Here is a 24,220-nt window from a genome sequence, read left to right as displayed (position 1 = left end):
ATTATCTTATATTGGCCCTGTTGACCACTCCATGTCAACTACCCCATAGCTATACATCTTTTCATGAATGGATTTCCATCGTGTCCGAGCACTCAGATGATCCACAGATTCATCATTATTAGCTATATGTACACTGGAGTTTTGTAAACCCATTATGCATTTTGTAATGTAAATGATCCTAGGAAGACAAATATATGTAACAACCTAGGTAAATTTATTTCTCTGATGATGATTTCTATCTTAGGAGGTTTTTAGTCTCCCCGATTCATGTGTGTTTCTAAACACGGATGAACAGCAGAGTTTTTCCCTCCAGCCTCACCCCAAAGCTAGGGTGGATTTTGTCGTCCGGATTTTAAATGAGCCTTAATGTTATTTATCGAGTCTTAGTGTTATTTATCGAGTCTATAAAAGTGATTTGGGAATAATTCTAACTATTTGGTTAGATTGTTTTACTACAAGTCACTTAGTCTGCTAGATCATATTTTGTGTCGCAGAAATGGGTAATTATTGAGGGTCTATAACAAACGGGTGGTCCCCCTTCATGGGTTAGAAATGTAATATTTCATATAGAAAATATTTAATGCATGATTGTTTTACTACAAGTCACTTAGTTTGCTAGATCATATTTTGTGTCGCAGAAATGGGTAATTATTGAGGGTCTATAACAAACGGGTGGTCCCCCTTCATGGGTTAGAAATGTAATATTTCATATAGAAAATATTTAATGCATGGTCCCTCATAGTTAGACACCATGGCTAAATATTAGAGGGTTGGAAAAATTAATAATCCCCTCATGAATCAATTAATTAAAAATTTTAGCTAAAATAAATTAAAATGCTAAAGCCATAAATTTAATTAATTTAGGTCCTATGAAAAATTAAATTCTCCAACATCTAAAATTCATGGTTTTTAAAGTTTTAATTTTTGGAGGTCCCCGACCAAGGGAATATTGAAAATTTCAAGATATTTTGAACCCTTGGGCCATAGTAGTTAAGTCAGTCAACTTTTTGCGGCAATTAACTCAAAATAATCATTTTTGAGTTAATTAAAAGAAAATTAAAAGTGAAATTCGAATTTCTTCAAAAGGTAATTTTATTTTAGCGATGATGATTAAAAGATCATTTGATCTTCATCAACGGTCGAGATTGCTTTGATGGGGATCAAGCCAACTAGCCATTAGAGAATTTTCCTATAAATGAGAGGCCTCTCTCCATTATTTGCATCCAATTTTTGAATTGTGTACTTGCTCTAAGAAAGCTCTTGTAACTTTTTCCTGGTTAATAAAACGCAAAAACTTTGGGGTTTCAGATCATGGTGTTCCTCTTTCAGATTTATGTGGTAATATTGTTCTTAATACTTTGCTGCTTTTATTTGCATTTGTTGGTTAATAGCCTTTGAGGATTAATCTGTGTACATGTATCTTGCACAAATTTCTGGGTTTTTTAAAATATCATTTTAATTTGATAGAAGTAGCAGGTATCTCTATTTCTTGATAGTTTTATGATCATTTTTTAAATCTCTATTAATCTAACAAGTAGATTTAAGTGTGCAGAAGTTATCATTCAAAATTTGGGCATTTGGGGAAGTCCTCAGCTAGACCAACTGACTCTCAGTTTACAAAATCAAAAAGAGCCTACTATCTTTTTAATTTTTGAAGTCATTTTATAGAATATTTTACATGCAGGGTTTTTCTTGGGATTGTGCCTCTTTAAAATTTCAAATCTATTTCTAAATATTGTGCAAAAATTTGTTTAAATCTGGCTAATAGAGGGCTTTGATTTGCAGATCTGTTAGATATATAGAATATTATTGTAGAATTGTAAATATCAAATTTTTTTATTCATTGGAGTTTTGGGCATTTTATATTTTTGTATATACATGCTTTGGAGTTTTTTCTTTCTTTTATTTGTACAAAAACAAATCTAAAAATTGCAGGTGATTTTTGTGGATTCTGGAGAGAGATCTAAGCCCCGGAGAGCATTCCAATTTTGTTTGCAAGTTGAAGATAAATTTCAAGAGGATCGTGGGCAAAATTTTTTAGGACCTTGAGGCCCTGCGCTGGCCATCTCCAACCTCTTTCTCGGCCTTTTCAACCTTATGGCCTCCCCTCTTTCACCAAAATTCTCTCACTAATTTTTCTTAAATTTTTTCCTAAAAATTTCCCAAAAAAATTTTAACAAAGTTTTTCACAAAAAAAAATATGAGTTGAAGATTTTCAGTGATTCGGACAACATATCTTCAGGTGTCTTCAAGCCCCTAAGGGATGACTGGTGTACATCCTCTAAACCCTTACCTTTTTCATTGATCTAATTGAAAGCAAGATTAATACTGGCATAAAATTTTAGTTATCTGAAATTTAGCAACAAATTAGTTTTTATCTTTCACTGCATTACATTTCAGAAATATAATTACTTTCAATAATTTTTGCATGCTATTTTCTAAATATTATTTCACTGTTTTTCAGTAATTTTCTGAATTTTTTAGATCCAATACATCAAGAGATCAGAAAGAATCAAACTCAGAAATTTTGATGAATTGTAGTTATCAGTTGTCATTTAAAATTTCCAATTGTTATACATAGAAATTTCTAAATATTGCATGGTTACAGAACTATTGTTTTAGAATATATTGTTAGTTTTAGCATTTGATGTGAGAGCAGATTACTAGACTGATATTTCATTAATGTGATCTGAGTTTAAAACATTTAGTTTAAATGAAGTTCATTTGTTTTTTACATGCTTATGCAAGTAGGACTAACCTAGTTTTACTTATGCATCTAATGATCTTGGTTGAGTATTTCATACAAATGTATTTTTGAATTTAAAGGTGTTTTATTCCAGCGTTTTATATTTCAGTGCATTGTGCATTTCAGTAATTATTTGTGCAGATTTTACATTTTGCAGTGTTCGTATAAGTACCTACTTTCACATTTAGATCACCACCTTTCTGAGCCTTAAGTTAAGTAACATTTCAGACATTTCATAAATAATTTTAGGCTCTCATTTAACTAAAATTAACCAAATCTTGGCATTCCACATAGTTTTAATTTTGCATTTGCATATGAGACAGTCAAGTCTTTTCAGCAGCAGTTTCCCATCCTTTACTTGAACCTTATTTTCTTCGCAAGATAGTTGACTCCACAAGGCACTGGTATCACTTTCTTCAAATCATTTTGAATCCTTAAAATCTTGCACAATCTAAAACAAGTATTGGTTGCTTAGCTGTGTCTCCTAGGTTGGTTGTTTCCCAACTAATCTTTCATTTTTCCATTTCCATAGGGTCTACCTCCCTTGGTCTATTATTAGGAGACAACTCAAATGGAATGATTGAGGATCAGTGTGACAGCCCCCAATTTGAGCCATTGTCACAGTGCCTAGACATTCTATGCAACAACATTTTTTGGCACCATTGTCGAGGATAGAGTTTTTCTGTCCTTGGTCCTCACAACATTTTTTCTAATCTTCTAATCTCTTTTGCCATTCATTAGCCCGTCAAACGGCACAACATTTTTTGGCGTCGTTGTCGAGGAACATATTGTTGGACCTTTGCTTTACGACATTCATCTTCATTATTTCAGTCTTTTAATCATTTCTTATCCCATCAACGCCACATTTTCTGGCACCATTATATTTCTTCATCTTTTCATCACCTTATCTTTCATCTACACTTTTAGCACCTGGACATTTCAGTTGGTTTCCTGTTTGAGTGGCGACTCCACTTATTCATCCATTATTTCTCAAAACGAGGCAACTTCCCTTATATCCATCTGCTTCTCCCTGACTGACCTTTCATTTTTTTTCTTTTGGATCTTAGAGCTAGATTCATGTTCAAGTGGTGACTCCACTTCTTTCATTTCTTACAATAATTTCTGCTAGAAGCTCGCTTCTTGGGGATCTCTTGATTTTCTTGAGCAGGGGTATGTCTCTAGCATCCATTTGGTCCCTCCTTATCCCTTTAAGCAAGTCATCATGGATGACTTGTTTTCCCCGTGTCATTTTATTAACTTTCTTCATGATATGCCGAAAGAGGCCATTCATAAATTGCCTTTGTTCTCGGATGGTGATTCAACCACTACTAGAAAGCATCTCTCCAAGGTTACTCATATAATAACTAGATATTGTCTTCCTTCACAATATAATCATGAAAATGTCAAGATGCGTCTATTTGTCTTTTCTTTAGAAGGTGATGCTTTGGATTGGTTTCGTAATTGTCCTAACGATTCTTTCACTTCTTTAAAATATATCATCAATGCTTTTAAAGATAGATATGGAAATCAAGGTGGCTTGAATTGTGCCCCTAGTACTATGCAAAAGAATGAAAGTGATATTCTAAAGAACCCAACTATCAACGAAATATTTCAAGACAATTCTCCATATCAAAATATGCCATATTGCAGGTATTGTGAATGTTCTCATGATAAATCCAATTGTACCGTTGCAAGACAAATCCATGATAATGGAAAAGCAGAAACAAGTTGTCAAATCAGTATCGACAATTAAAGGGAAAATGATAAGCATCTTATTAAAGAACTAAAGTCGTTGGTAAAAAACATGGAGCTTAATCAAGAAAAATCTATAACTTATTACGCCAAGGATATGAGAACTTTGTACACCCAAATAGAAAAACGTGATGAGGAGATAGAAATCATGAAAATTAATCACTCTGATCGCATAGCCATTGTAGTAGAAAAGTGTGCTCAAAAGATGGAGGCTATGAGGAATGACATGCAGAATCATCATGAGAAAGAAATGAGTACTATACAAGCAAATCATAACATAATGATGAAGGACATGGAAGCTAGTGAGATTTCTCTTTAGAACAGATTGTTAGCCCTGGAAGGAAAGCAAGTGCAATTAATTAAAGATATGGAAGCTAGTCGGATATGTTTTCAGAATAAATTATTGACCATGGAGGAAGGCCATGTCAAGGAAATCAATGATATGAAGGTTGAACACTCTAACCAGATTGATGCCATCAAAATCGAAAATACCTCTCCGAGATAAGCTGCATATGATAAAGAACGCACAAGTTCCAAGATTTCAAGTTAGACCAAAAGCACAAAGGGTTTGTCACGACTCACAGATCTCCCAGTCCACCAAATCATTTCCCATCTCATCGCAAGGAGGTTACTTTTCCCATTAAGGACAAGTCGACTGGTTAAGGAAGACTAATCTTATGTATCACCATTAACAGAGTATATTCAGAATAAGATTGGGCATACTTAAGATTCTTCAAATCTTTCATCCAAACATCTTCAAGATCAGGACAAGAAATCTATAGTGGTCTCATTGTTGACATCACAACCCACCTAGAAGAAGAGAAAAAGTAGAATAACAGAAGGAAGCGATTTGATGCATATGATGGCCGAGAGCAACTCGATTTTCGGATAAGACATAGTCCTAAGATATGCAGGATCGAGCATGGCACATCCGAAAAGCAACCAATAGATTCGTCAGAAAGCAGGGAAATGCTCAGTATGTGTTATATTGAACACATATAATGCCATGGGGCATCCTTTGTATTGTATTTCTTACCCTACACCTTGTCATTTTAGCATTTTATTTATGTTCTTAGACTAAGTTTACATTTCATGTTTGTAGAATTGTTATAGAGCTTCTATTTTATATAATGTTCTATGATGATTTTTGGATTATATTTAGATGGACGCTACTTAAGTCATTCTGTGTTTTCTTTGGGTGTAGATTCTGGATTCTCACATTCCTTCGATGAAGCAACATGTCCCCAAGTAGAGCCAGATGTTGACCACTCCATGTTAACTACCCCATAGCTATACATCTTTTCGCACATGGATTTCCATCATGTCCGAGCACTCAAATGATCCACAAATTCATCATTATTAGCTATATGTACACTAAAGTTTTGTAAACCCATTCTGCGTTTTGTAATGTAAATGATCCTAGTAAGACAAATGTATGTAACAACCTAGGTAAATTTATTTCTCTGATGATGATTTCTATCCTAGGAGGTTTTTAGTCTCACCATTTCATGTGTGTTTCTAAACACGAATGATCAGCAAAGTTTTTCCCTCCAACCTCACCCCAAAGCTAAAGTGGAAATGAGCCCTAGTGTTATTTATTGAGTCTCTATAAAAGTGATTTGGGAATAATTCTAACTATTTGGTTAGATTATTTTATTAAAAGTCACTTAGTCTACTAGATCATATTTTGTGTCACAAAAATGGGTAATTATTGAGGGTCTATAACGAACGGGTGCCCCCCCTTCATGGGTTAGAAATGTAATATTTCACATAAAAAATATTTAGTGCATGGTCCCTTATAATTAGACACCATAGCTAAATATTAGAGGGTTGGAAAAATTAATAATCCTTTCATGAGTAAATTAATTAAAATTTCCAGCTAAAATAAATTAAAATGCGAAAGCTAGAAATTTAATTAATTTAGATCCTATCAAAAATTAAATTCTTCAACATTTAAAATTCGTGGGTTTTAAAGTTTTTAATTTTTGGAGGTCCCCGGCCAAGGGAATATTGAAAATTTCAAGATATTTTGAACCCTTGGGCCATAGTAGTTAAGTCAAAATCAACTTTTTGCGGCAATTAACTCAAAATAATCATTTTTGAGTTAATTAAAAGAAAATTAAAAGTGAAATTCGAAATTCTTCAAAAGGTAACTTTATTTCAGCAGTGATGATTAAAAGATCATTTGATCTTCATCAACGGTTGAGATTGCTTTGACGATGATCAAGCCAACTAGCTGGTGGAGAATTTTCCTATAAATGAGAGGCCTCTCTCCATTATTTCCATCTGATTTTTGAATCGTGTACTTGCTCTAAAAAAGCTCTTGTAACTTTTTTCTGGTTAATAAAATGCAAAGACTTTGGGGTTTCAGATCGTGGTGTTCCTCTTTCAGATTTATGTGGTAATATTGTTCTTAATACTTTGTTGCTTTTATTTGTATTTGTTGGTTAATAGCCTTTGAGGATTTATCTATGTACACGTATCTTGCACAAATTTCTAGGTTTTTTAAAATATCATTTTAATTTGATAGAAATAGCAGGTATCTCTATTTTTTGATAATTTTATGATAATTTTTTTAATCTCTATTAATCTAACAAGTAGATTTAAGTGTGCAGAAGTTATTATTCAGAATTTGGGCGTTTGGGGAAGTCTTTAGCTAGACCAACTGACTCTCAATTTACAAAATCAAAAAGATCCCACTATCTTTTTAATTTCTGAAGTCATTTTATAGAATATTTTACATGCAAGGTTTTTCTTGGGATTGTGCCTCTTTAAAATTTCAAATTTATTTCTAGATATTGTGCAAAATTTTGTTTAAATCTAGCTAATAGAGGGCTTTGATCTGCAAATCTGTTAGATCTGTAGAATATTACTGTAGATTTGTTAATATCAATTTTTTAATTCATTGGGGTTTTGGGTATTTCATATTTTTGTATATACATGCTTTGGAGTTTTTTCTATCTTTTATTTGTACAGGAACAGATCTGAAAATTGCAGATGATTTTTGTGGATTCTGGAGAGAGATCTAAGCCTTGGAGGGCATCTCCATTTTGTTTGCAGGTTGAAGATAAATTTCAAGAAGATCGTGGGCAAAAATTTTTTAGGGCCTTGAGGCCCTGCGCTGGCCATCTCCAACCTCTTTCTCAGCCTCCCTTTCAGTGTTATGGCCTCCCCTCTTTCACCAAAATTCTCTCACTAATTTTTCCTAATTTTTTCTTAAAAATTTAACAAAGTTCTTCACGAAAAAATTTCTGAGTTGAGGATTTTTAGTGATTCGAGCAACGTATCTTCAGGTGTCTTCAAGCCCCTAAGGGATGATTGGTGCACATCCTCTAAACCCTTACCTTTTTCATTGATCTAATTGAAAGCAAGATTAATATTGGCATAAAATTTTAGTTATCTGAAATTTAGCAGCAAATTAGTTTTCATCTTTCACTGCATTACATTTCATAATATAATTACATTCAGAAATTTTTGCATGCTATTTTCTGAATATTATTTCACTGTTTTTTCAGTAATTTTTTCAATTTTTTAGATCCAATACATCAATAGATCAGAAAGAATTAAACTCGGAAATTTTCTGAATCGTAGTTATGAGTTTGTCTAAAATTTCGTGTTGTTATACATAGAAATTTCTAAATATTGCATGGTTACAGAACTGTTGTTTTAGAATATATTGTTGGTTTTAAGATTTGATGTAAAAGCAAATTACTAGACTGATATTTCATTAATGTGATCTGAGTTTAAAACATTTAGTTTAATTTGTGAAATTCATTTGTTTTTTACATGCTTATGCAAGTAGGACTAATCTAGTTTTATTTATGCATCTAATGATCTTGGTTGAGTATTTCATACAAATGAATTTTTGAATTTAGATGTGTTTTGTTCCAGCATTTTACATTTCAATCCATTGTACATTTCAGTAATTATTTGTGCAAATTTTACATTTTGCAGTGCTGGTATAAGTATCTACTTTCACAATTAGATCACCACCTTTCTGAGCCTTAAGTTAAGTAACATTTAAGACATATTTCATAAATAATTTTAAGCTCTCATTTAACTAAAATTAACCAAGTCCTTGCATTCCACAGTTTTAATTTTGCATTTGCATATGAGACAATCGAGTCTTTTCAGCAGCAGTTTCTCATCCTTTACTTGAACCTTATTTTCTTCGCAAAATAGTTGACTCCACAAGGCACTGGTATTATTTTCTTCAAATCATTTTGAATCCTTAAAATCTTGCACAATCTAAAACAAGTATTGGTTGCTTCGCTGTGTCTCCCAGGTTGGTTGGTTCCCAACTAATCTTTCATTTTTCCATTTCCATAGGGTCTTCCCCCCTTAGTCGACTACTGGGAGACAACTCAAACAGAGTGATTGGGGATCAGTGTGATAGCCCCCAATCTGAGCCATTGTCTCAGTGCCTAGACATTCTTTGCGACAACAGGCCCTCTCTTGCAGACTCTTTGGGAATCTGGCTTATTGATTGTAGTGCTTTAAGGCACTTCATTGGATAGAAGGGTGCTCTCTCTAAATTGGTAGAGATGGAAACAATCATGGAATTATACTTGGAGTCAATGCCACCTATCCCGAAAAGGGTGTAGGGAATGTTACCCCTCAATTGAATGAGGGTAACTCGATTTATTTACAAGAATCTCTTTTATGTACCTGATCACAAGAAGAACCTGGTGTCCATTTCGACAATGGAAGTCAAAGGTTTTAGGGTGGCATTCATTGACGGAAAGGTACGTGTTTGAAAATGAAATTTTCAAAGATGCTTTTGTTCAAGGTTGGAAATTTGTATCAAGTTGCAGGAAGTCCATTGGGGATCATGTCAATTGACACATCTTGTCTATAGCACCGGAGATCTACTTATTATGGGGCCCCACCCGATGTGAGTCAGATGGTGACAGGGATGCTTAAATTCAAGAAGAGCATGAAGGTACATGTCCATGATGTACCGAAGGAAAGTCTTACAAGAGGACCATTCCCCTCATGTAGCAAGTCCACAGGTTTGGAACAACCCAAGGGGTTTGAGATTCATGATCAGGAATCTCATGTATGCAGGTTGAAGAAAGCTCTCTATGGCTTGAAGCAAAACACCCCCAGGCTTGATATGAGAGAATTGGTGGCTGGCTGAGATTCAGTGGGAGTGAAGCCAATCCAAAACTTTGCTTGAAGGTTGTGGATGATAGTCCTCTCATACTGGCACCTTCTGAAGACAAACTCTTTTTGACAGGTGTAGACCCTCTCATTTGCAAAAGTAAGAGGGAGTTGGATTCTGAATTTGGAATGGTGAATTGCAAGCCCGCGACTACCTCGATGGATCTTAACTTTCAAAAGTTATGTGGTAGGGATGCCGAACCTGATTTGGGAAATGCCTCTGAGTTTCATAAACTCATTCCAGCATTGATGTTCTTGGTGAACTCCCATCCAGATATATGTTTTGCAGTTAGCATGTTGAGCTCATATATGGTTGAGCCCCACTGGATTGGTGCTAAGAATTTTCTGAGATATCTTCAGGGCACAATCTCTCATGGATTGAGATACACTGCCAAAGATGTAAAACTGCATGATTATTCAAATGTTGACTGGGCAGGCAGTGTGGAGGATTGCATGAGCACTTCTGAGTGCTGGTTCTCTCTAGGTTCTACTTCGATATCCTGGATGAGCAGGAAGCAGAAGGTAGTTGCTTTGAGCACTGCTAAGACCGAATACATAGCTACGAGTATGACCTCGTGTGAAGCTGCCTGGTTGAGGAAGCTCTTCAGTGAGCCGTTTGACGCATGATGGATACCAACATGATCTTCTGTGACAACTAGAGGGGGATTCGACTGTTGAGGAATCCCGTGTGTTATGATCGCTCCAAGCATATAGACACCAAGTACCACTTTATCTCGGATATGATACATCGATGAGCAAGAAGGCTCCATTGCATTGGGACCGATGTGCAGGTCGCAAACATTCTGTCAAAGCCCTGAGGAAAGGTCAAATTTGTGACTTTCCAGAACGACTTCGAGTCGTTGAGAGACCCTCTTATGAGGGTCATGTATGATGCATGCATTGAGCTCTGGGAGCTCCGGGGGACTTGGGGTACTTCTTGGAGAAACAAGTGACCATAGGGCAACTCACCCTCCCCTAATGGTGCGTTGTGTACAGGGTGAATGGTTTAGCCTTCCCCTGTGATACCCCGTGGCGACTTATGGACAGGACGAGTGGTTCTCCTGTCGAGGCATCCTACCCATGCAGTCTGGGACTCATGGAAAGTACCTCTCATTTGGCCAATGAATAGAGAAATGGGGTTAGGGACCATAGTAGTACCAATGGATGCATCGCCTATCTACTGTATTCCCTATGCTAGGATGACCGACATTGATCTGGGATCAATTAGAACTAACTTCGGGTCAGTAAGAGTGATATAGCTCACTCTCTCTTAGAACTGATCTGGGATCAGTATGAGTGGTTTGAGACACTCTTTTGATATTGATTTGGGATCAATGAAACTAACTTCCGGTCAATATGAGTGGTTTGAGACACTCTCTTTTGATATTGATCTAGGATCAATGAAACTGACTTCAGGTCAGTAAGAGTGATATAACTCACTCTCTTTTGGAATTGATCTAGGATCAATAAGAGTGGTATGACACACTCTCTTCAAATGGGACTGACTTCGGGTCAGTAGAGAATGGTATGAGACATTCTCGATCAATTCTTCTTCTTCATGGTTCAATAGAGCAATGCAGGGCATTGATGGCAAAGATAGTACAGTCTGGCAGATGGAGTTCTCCATAGTTGAAAGGGAGTATTAAAATTGGCAACTAGGGCCAAACTCCATGTGGGTCATCTTATTTATGGCAGCTGATATTTTTCTTGGACTCCTCTCATCGAGAGGTGTAGGATTGATCTAAAGATCATCCGATTCTGATAAGTATTCATGGAGATATGAATTTATTTGTGTTATGGGACAATTCATCAAGGTCGGCCAGCAACTAAACTACCCCCACTTGTGCTCCACGTTTTGGTATAAATACAAGTGCTTTGCAAGTCATTTACACACACAACTCTCTTGAGATTTCTTCTTCTCCACTTGTTTTGGGTTTTGGCGGAAAGAAGAATCTCTAGGGGATAAACGTTGTCCTAGAGGATGCCCTAAACGCAACCCTATATGATGCCCTAGCAGCTCTACACACCTAGATCTAGGACGCAGTCATATTTGTGAAGAAGACAACCCTAATCCATTTGTGCAACACATACATTAGCCGCAACAAGTAGAGGCAGTCCTGCATGGGAGAAAGAGGGTTGTTTTATGGCATGTTTCAGGGTGACCAAGGGCTGGAAGGTAGGACAAGTACCTTGCTAGAGGCCTGAGGCAATGCGGGTCTGGCTGAGGGCAAAAAAGAGGTAAGAAACGTTGTTTTGAGTGGGTTGTAGGAGGCAGTAGAGGTCTGTGGTAGGCCGCAAGTCTAGCCACTCCAAAACAAGGCTACGTGGAAATGTTAGGGCCTACAAAAGCCTAGAACAACAACTCACGTAAGGAGCAACCTTCCTTACCTAGGCCGCAGCAAAAAGGGAGACTGTTCATGTGGGTATTTAAGGGTTGTTGCAGCATGCATATGCCCTAACCAGGGACAGCAGTACAGCAGACTTGGAGCAACAGTTGTGTCGTGTGTTGGGTCAAAGATTTGACCGGTTTTGGATCAGGTTGTTAAAGCCAAGTGTTGGAGTTGTATTTGGCGAGAAGGATTTATTTCTCCTACTTGTTTTCACTGCAAGATCTGCACCAAAAGAGTTAACAGCAATGGTACATGGGACAACAATGGTACATGGTGTAGCATTGGTACAATAATGGGAGCAGCAATGAGTAGATGTTGTACAATGCAGCATAGTGCACATAGTTGCAGCAATGCATAGCATGATGTACAGTGCAACATAGTGCACACAGTAGTAGTGATGGTGCAGCATGGTGTAGATCAGTGTTGTTGGACAGTGGTGTAGCAATGGGACAACATGGTAATGATGGGCATAAAGCAACAGCAGCAGGATGAGGAGGTATTGCAGCAGCATAATGATGAGGTATTGTAGCATGCATTTGGGTGCAACATAGTGCAATGAAGAGCTCAGCATAGTGCAGCAGTACATGATGGACACAGTGATGATCACTGAATCATGATGAAATGCAGCATAGTCATGATGGGTGCAGCATGATGATGAGGTACAACACAATGACAGGTGCAGCATGGTGATGGAGTCACGTTGGAGAATCAGTTGAAGCGGCATGTCTTCAACTGAGTTCAACTACTTCATGTATCATCTTCTTAGAGATGATCTATGCTCCTATTTAGATAAGTCAAAGCGTTGACTTCTGTTGTATATGTATTATCTCTCTCTCTCTGCTGAACTATTGAAGAACATATATTGATCAAGGGTTTCCCCACATTGGGGTTTGTCCCTAGCTAGCGCCACACCTTGTGTCCTCTTGTCTTGGCTTGTCTTCTGCGATTTATGTTTATGTTCTATTTGCAATTTACTATTATGCTGATGTGATTGCTAATCTGGAAAATATATTGAGCTAACTGTGAAAATTGAAATAAATTGCTCAAAGCATAGAACACAGCTAAAATTAACAATTCTCCTCGATTACAATCCTCTCGAGCAATTCCAATTAATATGGGCTACTTCGTTACATAACTCCTCGTTATACAACTAACTGACAAGGGAAAAACTAAATTTACCCATAATTACATTATTTACATAAATTGTTGTCACTTTTCAACAATCTCCACCTTGACAACAATTTTCCTAATCCCTTGCCCATGCCCATTCATCATCTCTTCTACAAGCCAAGAGAAGCCAAACACCATCACAACTTCTCTACTGTAACTGGCTTCGTGAATATGTCTGCACGATTCTCCTATGTATGGACCTTCTTGAGAGCTACTTTTCCGCCATCGATCACATGTCTCACAAAATGGTACCTGACATCAATGTGTTTGGTCTTGTTGTGATAAGCTGGATTTGTAGCCAAATGAATAGCACTCTGACTATCACAGAATACATTCACTTTCTCCTACGTCCTTCCAATCTCATCAAGTAGACCTTTTAACCAGATTGCTTCTTTACTGGCATCTAAAGCAACTATATACTTTGCTTCGGTAGTGGACAAAGCAACTGTTTCTTGAAGCTTTGACATCCAGCTAATTGCTCCACCTACAAGAGTAAAGATATATCCTGTAGTAGATCTCCTCTTGTCCAAATCACTTGCATAATCAGCATCAACATATCCGCAGACTAAACCTTCACTACCATTAAAGATGATACAATGGTCACTTGGGCCTCTCAAATAACGAAGCACCCATTTGACTACTCACCAATATTCTTCTCCTGGATTTGCCATGAATCTGCTGACAACTTCAACTGCATGTGAAATGTCAAGCCTTGTAGATACCATCGCATACATGAAGTTGCCTACCACATTTGCATATGGAACATGAAACATATACTTCTTTTCTTCATCAGTTCTAGGACTCAAAACCGAAGAAAGTTTAAAATGGGAAGCTAATGGAACATTAACATGTTTCACATTGTTCATACCGAACTTTTCAAGTACTCTTTCCACATACTTCTACTATGACAACCAAAACTTTCCATTTTTCCTATCTTTGTGTATCTCCATACCCAAGATATGTTTTGCCGCTCCAAGATCCTTTATATCAAACATCCTAGAGAGTTGAGCCTTTAACCTGTTGATCTCTTCCGTGTTTTTTCTTGCAATAAACATATCGTCAACATACAAGACCAAGATAATGAATATGCCATTGAAACTCTTAAAGTATACACAATGATCATACTCACTTCTAGTAAAGTTCTGACTCACCATGAAGGAGTCAAACTTCTTGTACCACTGCCTTGGAGACTGCCTCATGCCATACAATGATAACCTGAGCTTGCAAACTAATCTTCTGTTGCGACCTTGTACAAAACCTTCTGGTTGTTCCATATAAATCTCTTCATTCAAATCACCATGTAGAAAAGTTGTTTTAACATCTAACTGTTCTAACTCAAGGTCAAGCAATGCAGTTAGTGCCAACACAAACTAATCTTTTGTTGCGACCTTGTACAAAACCTTCTGGTTGTTCCATATAAATCTCTTCATTCAAATCACCATGTAGAAAAGTTGTTTTAACATCTAACTGTTCTAACTCAAGGTCAAGTAATGCAATTAGTGCCAACACAGTACGAATAGAAACAAGTTTTACAACTGGTGAAAAAATCTCATGAAAATCAATACCTTCAACCTGAGAATACCCTTTTGCTACCAGTCTCACCTTATACCTCTCGATACTTCCATCAGCATTTCGCTTCAATTTGAAGATCCATTTGCATCCAACAACACTTCTCCCTTCAAGAAGTTCTACAAGATCCCAAGTTTTGTTCTTAGCTAAGGAATCCATTTCTTCATCCATAGCCCTTTTCCATTTTTCGCTATCTGCATCATCCACTGCTTCCTAATAACAAGAAGGTTCCCCATCTTCAATAATCAATGCAATAGATGAAGCAGAATCTTCATACCTTTTAGGTGTTTTTCTTTCCCTTGTAGACCTTCTTAGAGTGACTGGTTGTTAAACTGGTTCTGAAACTTCAACAGTTTCCTTTGCATCTTCTTCACTTTTTTCTTCAGAAGTCTCTCCTTCCTTTCGACTTTCTGAAAAAGGTTTAGTCTCCAACTGAATTTGTTGATTCATCGATACCTGTTCCTGTTCAACTTTTTCAACATCTAAGTTTAGAAGAGAAGATTCATCAAATGTTAAGAAGGATCCCACAACCTGTATCCTTTCACCGCATAGTCATACCCAACAAAGACATAACATTTTTCTTTTGGGTCTAACTTTGAACACTGATTCTTTGGAATAAGAGCATAGGCATCACAACCAAAAATCCTTAAATGTGAATAATCACAAGACTAACCCGACCAAACTTCTTCAAGAATTTTACAATTAATGGCAACAAAAGGTGATTTGTTTACTAAATAACAAGCAGTAGATATTGCTTCTACCCAAAACTCCTTTTGCAGGTTAGCATCGCTGATCATACTTCTAGCTCTTTCCATAAGAGTGAGATTCATACATTCAGCAACGCCATTTTGCTAAGGAGTATAAACAGCGGTTTTATGTCAAACAATACCTTGATCCTTACAGTATTGTTCAAATTCTAGAGAAGTAAATTCACCGCCTTTGTCAGTTCTTAAGGCATTTAATTGATTTGCATGTTTTCTTTTCCACCATTGCTTTAAATTGTTTAAAAACATTAAATACATCAGCCTTCCTTTTTAACATATAGACCCAAACTTTCCGTTAGAAATCATCAATAAATGTTAAGTATAATGCACCTCCATAAGATACAGTAGGAGATGGTCCCCAAAGATCAAAATGAATATAGTCCAAATTTCTTTACTATTATGACCTCCAGTTTTAAATTTTTGTTTATATTGTTTTCCATGCACACAATGTTTACAAAAAACCAATTTCAAGGATCTCAAATCTGGAATCAACTTGCAATTCATCAATACCTGAAGACCCTTCTTGCTCATGTGACCCAGTGGCTGATGCCATAGGCATGTACCTTCTTCTGCCTTCTTAGATACATTCGCTGCCTCACTGACCTGAGTACTTCATTTGAGTCTGTAAAGATTTCCAATCTTTTCTGCCTTCATAACAACCAGGGCGCCTTTTGAAACTTTCAGCACTCCATTCTGACCTGTAAACTTGTAACTATCCGAGTCTAACACTCCCAAAGAAATCAATTTTTTCTTCAATTCAGGTACATGTATAACATCAATTAATGTTCTAACTGTATCATCATACATTTTAATTTTGATATTTCCCATCCCAACAATCTAACAAGATACATTATTTCTCATAAACACAGAACTACCATTCACAACTTCATATGTAGTAAACCAATTTCTGTGTGGACTCATGTGATGAGAAGCACCAGAGTCTAACAACCAATTTTCATAGTTTTGAGAGACAATACAAGCAGGTAAAGTTTCATCTACCATACATAATTCTTCAACAGATAAAACTTCATCAATCATACCTGAATCAACTTGATTTGCTTCCTTCTTTTGGTTTCAGACTCCTTTCATTTCCAACAGTGTTTCTTGAGGTGTCCAATTTTGTTGCAGTACCAACATTTGGCTTTACACTTCTTGCCCTTTGATTTTGATCTAGAAGAACCCCTTGCTTTCTCCCCTCTTTCCTTTGACCGGCATCTAGTTACCATGGCTTTTGATGCGTAGGTTTCAATACTGGACTTCCTCCTTACTTCTTCAACTAACAGAGCTCCCACAACTGAATCAAATTCCAAAGACTCAGTTGTGCTCAAACTGATAGAAGTTACGAAGTGGTCCCATGACTCGAGCAAAGAACACAACAAAGTGATAGCTTTGTCTTCTTCCTGAAATTTAACTTCCATATCTGACAATTGGCAAATAAGTGTATTAAAAACATTTAAATGTTCTACAATGTACCCTCATTTATCCGAAGACTGTACACAATTGCCTTTTCAAATAAATTATGTTGGTTAACTGTACACAATTGCCTTTTCAGATAAATTCTATTGGTTAACTGTACACAATTGCCTTTTCAGATAAATTTTGTTGGTTAATTGTACAATGTTTTCAGTTTTCCCCATAAACCTACCGCTGAGGTTTCTTCAACAATATTGAAAAGAACTTGCCTTTTCAGATAAATTATGGTGGTTAACTGTACACAATTGCCTTTTCAGATAAATTATGTTGGTTAAGAATTTGGTCATATACAACGTTTCCAATTTTCCCCATAAACCCACTGCTGAGGTTTCTTCAACAATATTGAAGAGAACTTCATCTGCCAAGCACAACCTGATGGTACTGAGAGCTCGGGCATCCAAGTCCTCTCAATCCAAATCTGTCATGGCAACAGGTCTTCATTTGCGAGGCACAACCTGATGGTACTGAGAGCTCGGGCATCCAAGTCCTCCCAATCCAAATCTGTCATGGCAACAGGTTTCTTCTTCACCCTATCTAAAGCTTTGTGCACTTCACCCTATCTAAAGCTTTGTGCACCAGCAAATGCCTAACTTTCAGTTTCCATAAAGCAAAATTGTTCTTGCCGGTGAACTTTTCCACCTCAAATTTAACATTTGTCATTTTCGCCATTTTTTCTTATAAGATTAATAAAATTTGGCTTCTAGATTTTTCTTTTAGGGTTTATCTTCTGCTTTCAACTAGGGTTTTTTTCTGAATTTGATTCTAATTCTGATTATGTTCTTTTTTTTAAATTTCCAGAATTTCTTTCAAGCTTGTTCAGGTTTCTGAATACGATTCTTTAAACCCTACTCCACAGATTTAAACAAAACAAAAAATAAATAAAAAATAAAAAATCCTGAGATTGCCCCAAAACAAAAAAAAATCCAGAATTTTCTTAAAACTTCAAACCCTATTCCTTTTATCTTTCCACAAATTCACCAGTGCCCAACAGAATTCCAAATTTCTGCTGTTTAGAAATTTAAAAAAAAAAACCTGGACTTCAGACAGGGTCTTTCTGCTGATCGATCTGGCACAATATGACTTCCTCCTAAAACTCGAGCATTCAACTCTGCGACATCCTTCTTTCTCTCAGGCGGCAGTGTCTTGCTCGCCCGGCTGGGGTTTCTAGCAGCGCGGGTCCTTCAACAGGCGGCTTAGTTCAGGCTCAGTCGGTCAACATTCAAAAAAAATGCGGCTGTCTCTTGATAGCGGCTTTGGCTCTGTCGGTGAACTCATTCCTACAGCCAGGGTCAATGGCTCCTCAAAAATGCGGCACCTTTGGACGGTTAAACGACTGCTCATCTGCTCCTCTGCACGGCTTTCTCATCGGTGGACATCGCTCTTCGTTGGTGGCTTCCCGAACTTGTTCTTAATTTTGTCAGCGGTGGCTCGGCGTGCTTTAAAGAACTTTAATACATGATGGTCATTAAAAAAAACGACTCTTAAACCTCAAATGACTGCTTGTTCTTTAATTGCACTGTTCAGAACGATGGCCTCTCACAACTCAAGCTCTTCTCGTTCCTAGCTCTGATCCCACTTATTAGTATTGGAGTTGTTAATTTACAAACAGAAAGAAATGCGGAAATATAGGAAACTGAAAAATCACATACTAACTAACACAAAATTTCTTGGTAAAACCTTCACAAACTTCGGAACTAACTAACACAAAATTTACATGGTAAAACCTTCACAAACTTCGGAAACTTCGGGGAAGGGATTGGAAATTTTATTGCTGAATAATAATTTTTTCCATGGTTACAAGCAAGGTTGGAATTTGACGGCCAAATTGTGCGTCATGGGTGATTTGGGAGTTCGGTTTTGAAACTATGAAAATGGGTGGGGAATTGTGGAAAACATTAAATTTGAAAAGCAAGTTTCTTTTCCAATTCCAACTTTGGTTATAAGCTTTTTAAACAATCCCAAATCCCAATTAATATGGGCTACTTCGTTACCTAACTCCTCGTTATACAACTAACTAACCCGTAAAAAAGTAATTACATTATTTACCTAAATTGTTATCACTTTTCAACACACTGGAATGGCCCTGCACAGCGTCCCAGCGATCAAGATAGCCATCTCTCCTGGAAGTGAAATAATGGAAATTCACTGCTCTCAAGCTGCTTGCATCCGTCTGGCTAATCTTGAAGTTGGTTTGAGCACAACAATAGCGGTGCTGATCCAGCTTCAGGAAGTCACCAGACTGCTGCAGGACAAGGTTGACGTTGTTTGTGGTATGCTCTCTGAATTCTGCACATGTTGTCATCAGGATTCTTCACATAGCCAATCCTCTGGTCACTCAAGTTCTCCTCCCACATGTGCAGAACAGAGGGTCTTCCCTGACCTCAATGCCTCGGCCCCTGATCGATTTTTTGGGCTAACCAATTTCATTGGCATCTCTCCTCCTACAGGCCTATAGTGTATGTATTGTTTATGTTTTCTGGTGCTAGGAATTTTTCTCAGGCTTTTTATTACCAGAGCCGCCGTAATTTTCTTCAGTTTACTTGTTCCTAATAAGCTAGATGAGAATTTGGAGCCTAACCTGGGTATGGCCTCTTTTATGGACAGGACATAAATTTTGTACGCATGTAGCATCCTTCTACGTGTATTTTTGCTAATTCGACATAAATCTCCCATTTCTTGTAACAAAAATAGGTGGTGTTATATTCCATTAACAATGATTCAAAGGTTGAATCATGTCAAGTGTGTATGTTGACGGAGGGCAGGAAGAGCCAAAGTGGATGCAACATTCACTAGGCTTTGTAATTTGTATATGGATAAGTCCCTGAATCTATGTTAAGTTTGCAACTTAAAGCGTGACCAAAAGCAGCACATTGGTAGAATTAGAGCTATTTTGCCACAATAGTTGTAGGGCACAAAAGCCTCTAAAGACACCAATGCAATGATTTTGAATCAGGTTTGATTTGGACATGGAAGGCTCCATTAAAGATATCCTTGTAAGGAGCTATGTTTGAAGCTCTCAACAGGCTTGATCTGTTTGGCCCCCTCCTCTTGTGAACAGCACTGTTGGATCCATTGAGCAGAGGCAATTTGAAGAGTGCCCAAGGACCCAGGTCACTTCGACTGCCATGAACAAAATTATAAATGGATGCCGTACTCATTAGGCATTGTCTATGGGCAGACCCTAACCCTGGGTTATATATGTTGTGACAGAAAGCAACACAGATATACAAAATTAGAGCTGTTTTGATGCAAAACTTGCAAGGTGCACCAGCCTATAAAGATACCAATGGCCTGATTTTGAATCGATTTAATTTGGATAAGGAAAGATTCATTTGGGATAAGCTTGCAATGAAAGTGTGATGCTGTTAACATGATAGTATTTGCAATGAAAGTGTGATGCTGTTAACATGATAGTATTTATCAAAACGCTTTGACAAATGAAAGGAGAGTGTGATGCTGTCAACATGATAGTATTTATCAAAACCCATGGACAAATGAATTTTGAAACATGATAGTATTTATCAAAACCCATGGACAAATGAATTTTGATGTGATTATGGCAGAAAACATGTCTCAAAAATAGTATTTATCTGTTCATCCCTCTCCAATTTCAAGCAACGATGTTAGATTCAAGAGAAGTTGATCGGGAGAGTGCTCTAAAGCCCACATCACAGTGACCACAATGAGCAAAATCATAAGTGGATAGATTGTAATATCAAAAGTTTGTGAGCGGCCGATGCAGACCTCCCAGGCCACGGTGAGAACATACTTTGCAGCTCATAAGCCACGGTGAGATCAACGGTACCGAATAACGATAAACCTATGTTTGCAGTTTGAGCCCTTAGCTTTGCTAGGTCAAAATCAAATCGTAGATCCATTTTCATGATGTCAAATTTTGCTATTATCTTGTGATCTATACCAGTGCCCATCAATATATTCTCTAATTATCTATTGGGGTTCTGATGTGTAATTAAATGATGGTCATTAATCATTGATAATAAATCCGAGGAGTCATTGAACATGTACCCTAATTCCGGGTTCTGATGTGTAATTAAATGATGGTCATTAATCATTGATAATGAATCCGAGGAGTCATTGAACATGTACCCTAATTCTGGATTCTGATGTGTAATTAAATGATGGTCATTAATCATTGATAATAAATCCGAGGAATCATTGAACATGTACCCTAATTCTGCATAACCTAGTTGCAGGATTATTTCATGTATTAGTTGGCCTGCACACAAATATATATAAAACCATATGACATAAAAGAAGCCCTCTGCTAAAATAGATTCAGTGAAGGTTACTCCCTATAGCAAACCAATATTGGATAACTTGTGTCCGGAAGGGAGTTTGACATGCACTTTACACAGTTTAGCAAACCAATATTGGATAACTTTGTGTCCGGAAGGGAGTTTGACATGCACTTTACACAGTTTCTTCCCAAGGAGAAAGTAAAATAAAGGATGATACCAATGGGATCATGGTTCAGCAGTGAGATCGTTGGTGTGTTGGCCAGCCACCAAGATTCAATTCTTTGAGAGGCACACATAAGTTGTTGGAGATTTGAGGTTATTTAAAAAAAACAATAAGCCCACTATAGCAGCCTAGCCAAGGGAAAGTGCTCGTGATTAATGATTCGCCCTTCAAGGGTTGTCTTGCAAGTTGCAAGTGAAAACAGGCTGCTTCTGGAGGCTGACTTATTCAGGCCAATTGTAAAGCCTATGGAGTTAAGAGAACTTAGAAGCACTTTTGGAAAAATAAAAAGGAATAAGAAGCGAATTCAAAGTAATACCTCTAAGTGTTGAATGTGTAGACTGTACTGTAACCAACACTACAGATGATTGTGTAAAGAATTTCAATGATATAAGGTGTTCTACGTGTCCATCATTTGATTGTTTTATCAGCGCAACAAGAGTTTCCATAAACAGGATACACAGTTATACATACACACTGTAATTGTTTGCAACTGTGAAAGAAGAACATCCCCAGTGAAGTTGATAAATAATTTGGCAATTTCATAGGTTCGGCCACTAAAGGCTTAGAAGGGAGTGAATCCAGATTCAACTAAAGCCTCAAGATGCCTAAACAGGGGTTTGGGCAAGTTTGACCATTCCACCCATTCCCATCCATCACATTTCTCAGGCTCTAGATTCTGTGGGTGTTGGTCTGGATCACTCAGCTCTGATTTCATCTTTTATTATAGCATTGGTGACTGTTGCAAACTGTATATTATGTATTGATAGCCCTGTTTCCTCCATGACCTCACGTGCAGCACACTCCTCCCAAGTCTCTCCTGCACATATGTGCGAATAAACAAGGATTTTGCATTCTACCCATTAATGAGTACGAGGGAAAACAATGAATTTGCAAGAGAGAAAGAGGGTCGAACCGAATTCGAGGTGGCCACCAGGAATGGCATAGGTGGAATGGCTGATAGAGGACCGTCGACGTCCGATGAGTACACACTCTCCCTCCACAATAAACGCTCCAACTCCTACCTGCACCAATTGTTCTGACTGAATAGCTGGAGCGAGAGGTTGGGGTGAAGGTACTGCTGCTGCCATCGTTGGATATTCAATGATTTGTCAGTCAATTCGTCCTCTATATTTTTCCTGTCAAGCTTGCTCTGGGGCGAAAGGATGGGCCGAAAGGCAAGCAAAGTGCTAGAAGAGGGCGAGTCTTGAGCTTTCTTCATATTGAAGTGGCTGGACATCTCAAAGTTCCTTCCGATACAGTGTTGGCCGTCGAAAATATACCACCATCGATTTTGACAGTTATCAACAAAGGCTTATGAATCATTGATAGTTTCTGAGTGACTGTGATTGGTATTGACAGTATTTTAGTGGCAAAAATACCTGGACTAGCACTTTGCCATTCAAATTCCGACATTCTGCCATTAGAATATTAAACATAAATTAGAATGGATATTGTCACATTGCCATAAACATTGTGTCATTGTGATAGAATTTAGGGATGGTTTCAAAGAAATTAGTATTTTAATTAATATTTACACTATAAATAATACTCTAATAATACTCTAATTTTAGTTGATTTATTTTAATTTAGAATTTATCAAGGGTTCATTGAGTAAATATAATTTTTGTTGATTTATTTTAATTTAGAATTTATCAAGGGTTCATTGAGTAAATATAATTTTTTATTGCAAAATTTGAAAAGAGAATTGATTTTTTTTAAGTTTAATAGATTCAAAATTAAAATAGATTTAGATTTAGATTGAATATATATATTTATTAGAGGAGGTTTTGTCTTTGAGGGAGTTGGGCGATTGGAACCTTAGCTGCCACAGTGTTTTTTCTCTTTTCATGGTCTCTCGTTTGACAATGCTTTTTGTTGTTGTCATTTCCATATGCGTGTGGTTGCCTTGGTGGGTCATCACACATCAATCCCATTGTGGTTGCTCTTTGGTGTGGTTTCTTTGGCGTTTGTGGCTTCCGTGCTCACAATTGCATATGGGGAGTTGAGGAAGCGAGCTTGTGGTGCTATTGTCACTATGCCTTGGTTCGTGCCTCTTCAGGTTGGCCACTGCTCATTCTTCGTTTTGTGTCATCTCCCCTTGGGTTTTTGTTGGGTGACTGCTTTGTTTTTTTTTTATGAAGGCTTGCTCGGGGCTTGTTTTGTTGGGGCTTTCTAGGCTGCATGTGCCTAGTGTTTTTTGCTAGCTTTTTTTGGCTTGTAAATATTTGCACCTTTTAGGGTTTTTTTCTAGCTTTTGGATGACCCTTATGGGGTTTCTTGGCGAGCCTCCATGCCGTGCTACTTGTTTGGCCTTTTGGACTAATTGCTCTGATGAGAGGCAGTATTGTGTGAATGTGCTTAGCATATACAAAACGTAACTTTGTTCCTCTTTTGATCTACTTGTTTGGCCTTTTGGACTAATTGCTCTGATGAGAAGCAGTATTGTGTGAATGTGCTTAGCATATACAAAACGTAACTTTGTTCCTCTTTTGATGAATGAATTTGCGGGTTTTTTTTGGTAGGAAAAACTATGCTACATTAAAAAATAATGCCACTGAGAAAAAAACATGAATTATCAAAATTGGGAAACAAAAAATTATTGGTAACTTAACCAAATAAAAATATTTATATAACATAGCATAACATTACAACCTCTCTTCTATATTACATTGAAGAATGCAAAATTAAATATAAAATAAAATACATTTGTG

The 24,220-nt window shown here is 37.1% G+C and overlaps 1 protein-coding gene and 1 pseudogene across 6 annotated transcripts in view; both read right to left on the bottom strand.

Annotated features, from left to right (window-relative positions):
- Window positions 1-24,220, bottom strand: part of LOC149239939 (nudix hydrolase 1-like) — a 51,287-nt gene that overhangs the window by 13,100 nt on the left and 13,967 nt on the right. The gene's annotated exons all lie outside the window — the stretch shown is intronic.
- LOC149239940 (nudix hydrolase 1-like) lies at window positions 21,695-22,910 on the bottom strand (annotated as a pseudogene). Its single transcript, XR_016246471.1, has 2 exons — window positions 22,423-22,910; window positions 21,695-22,326 (listed from the first exon to the last, which is right to left on the bottom strand). The product of XR_016246471.1 is annotated as a nudix hydrolase 1-like (transcript).

The sequence above is a fragment of the Pinus tabuliformis genome, chromosome 8, assembly GCF_031772625.1.
Source record: "Pinus tabuliformis cultivar Carrire ecotype Pingquan chromosome 8, CPIR1, whole genome shotgun sequence".
Taxonomy (NCBI): Eukaryota; Viridiplantae; Streptophyta; class Pinopsida; order Pinales; family Pinaceae; genus Pinus; species Pinus tabuliformis.
Note: the sequence above shows the minus strand (reverse complement) of the source record. Positions and strands in the feature narration are given on the sequence as shown.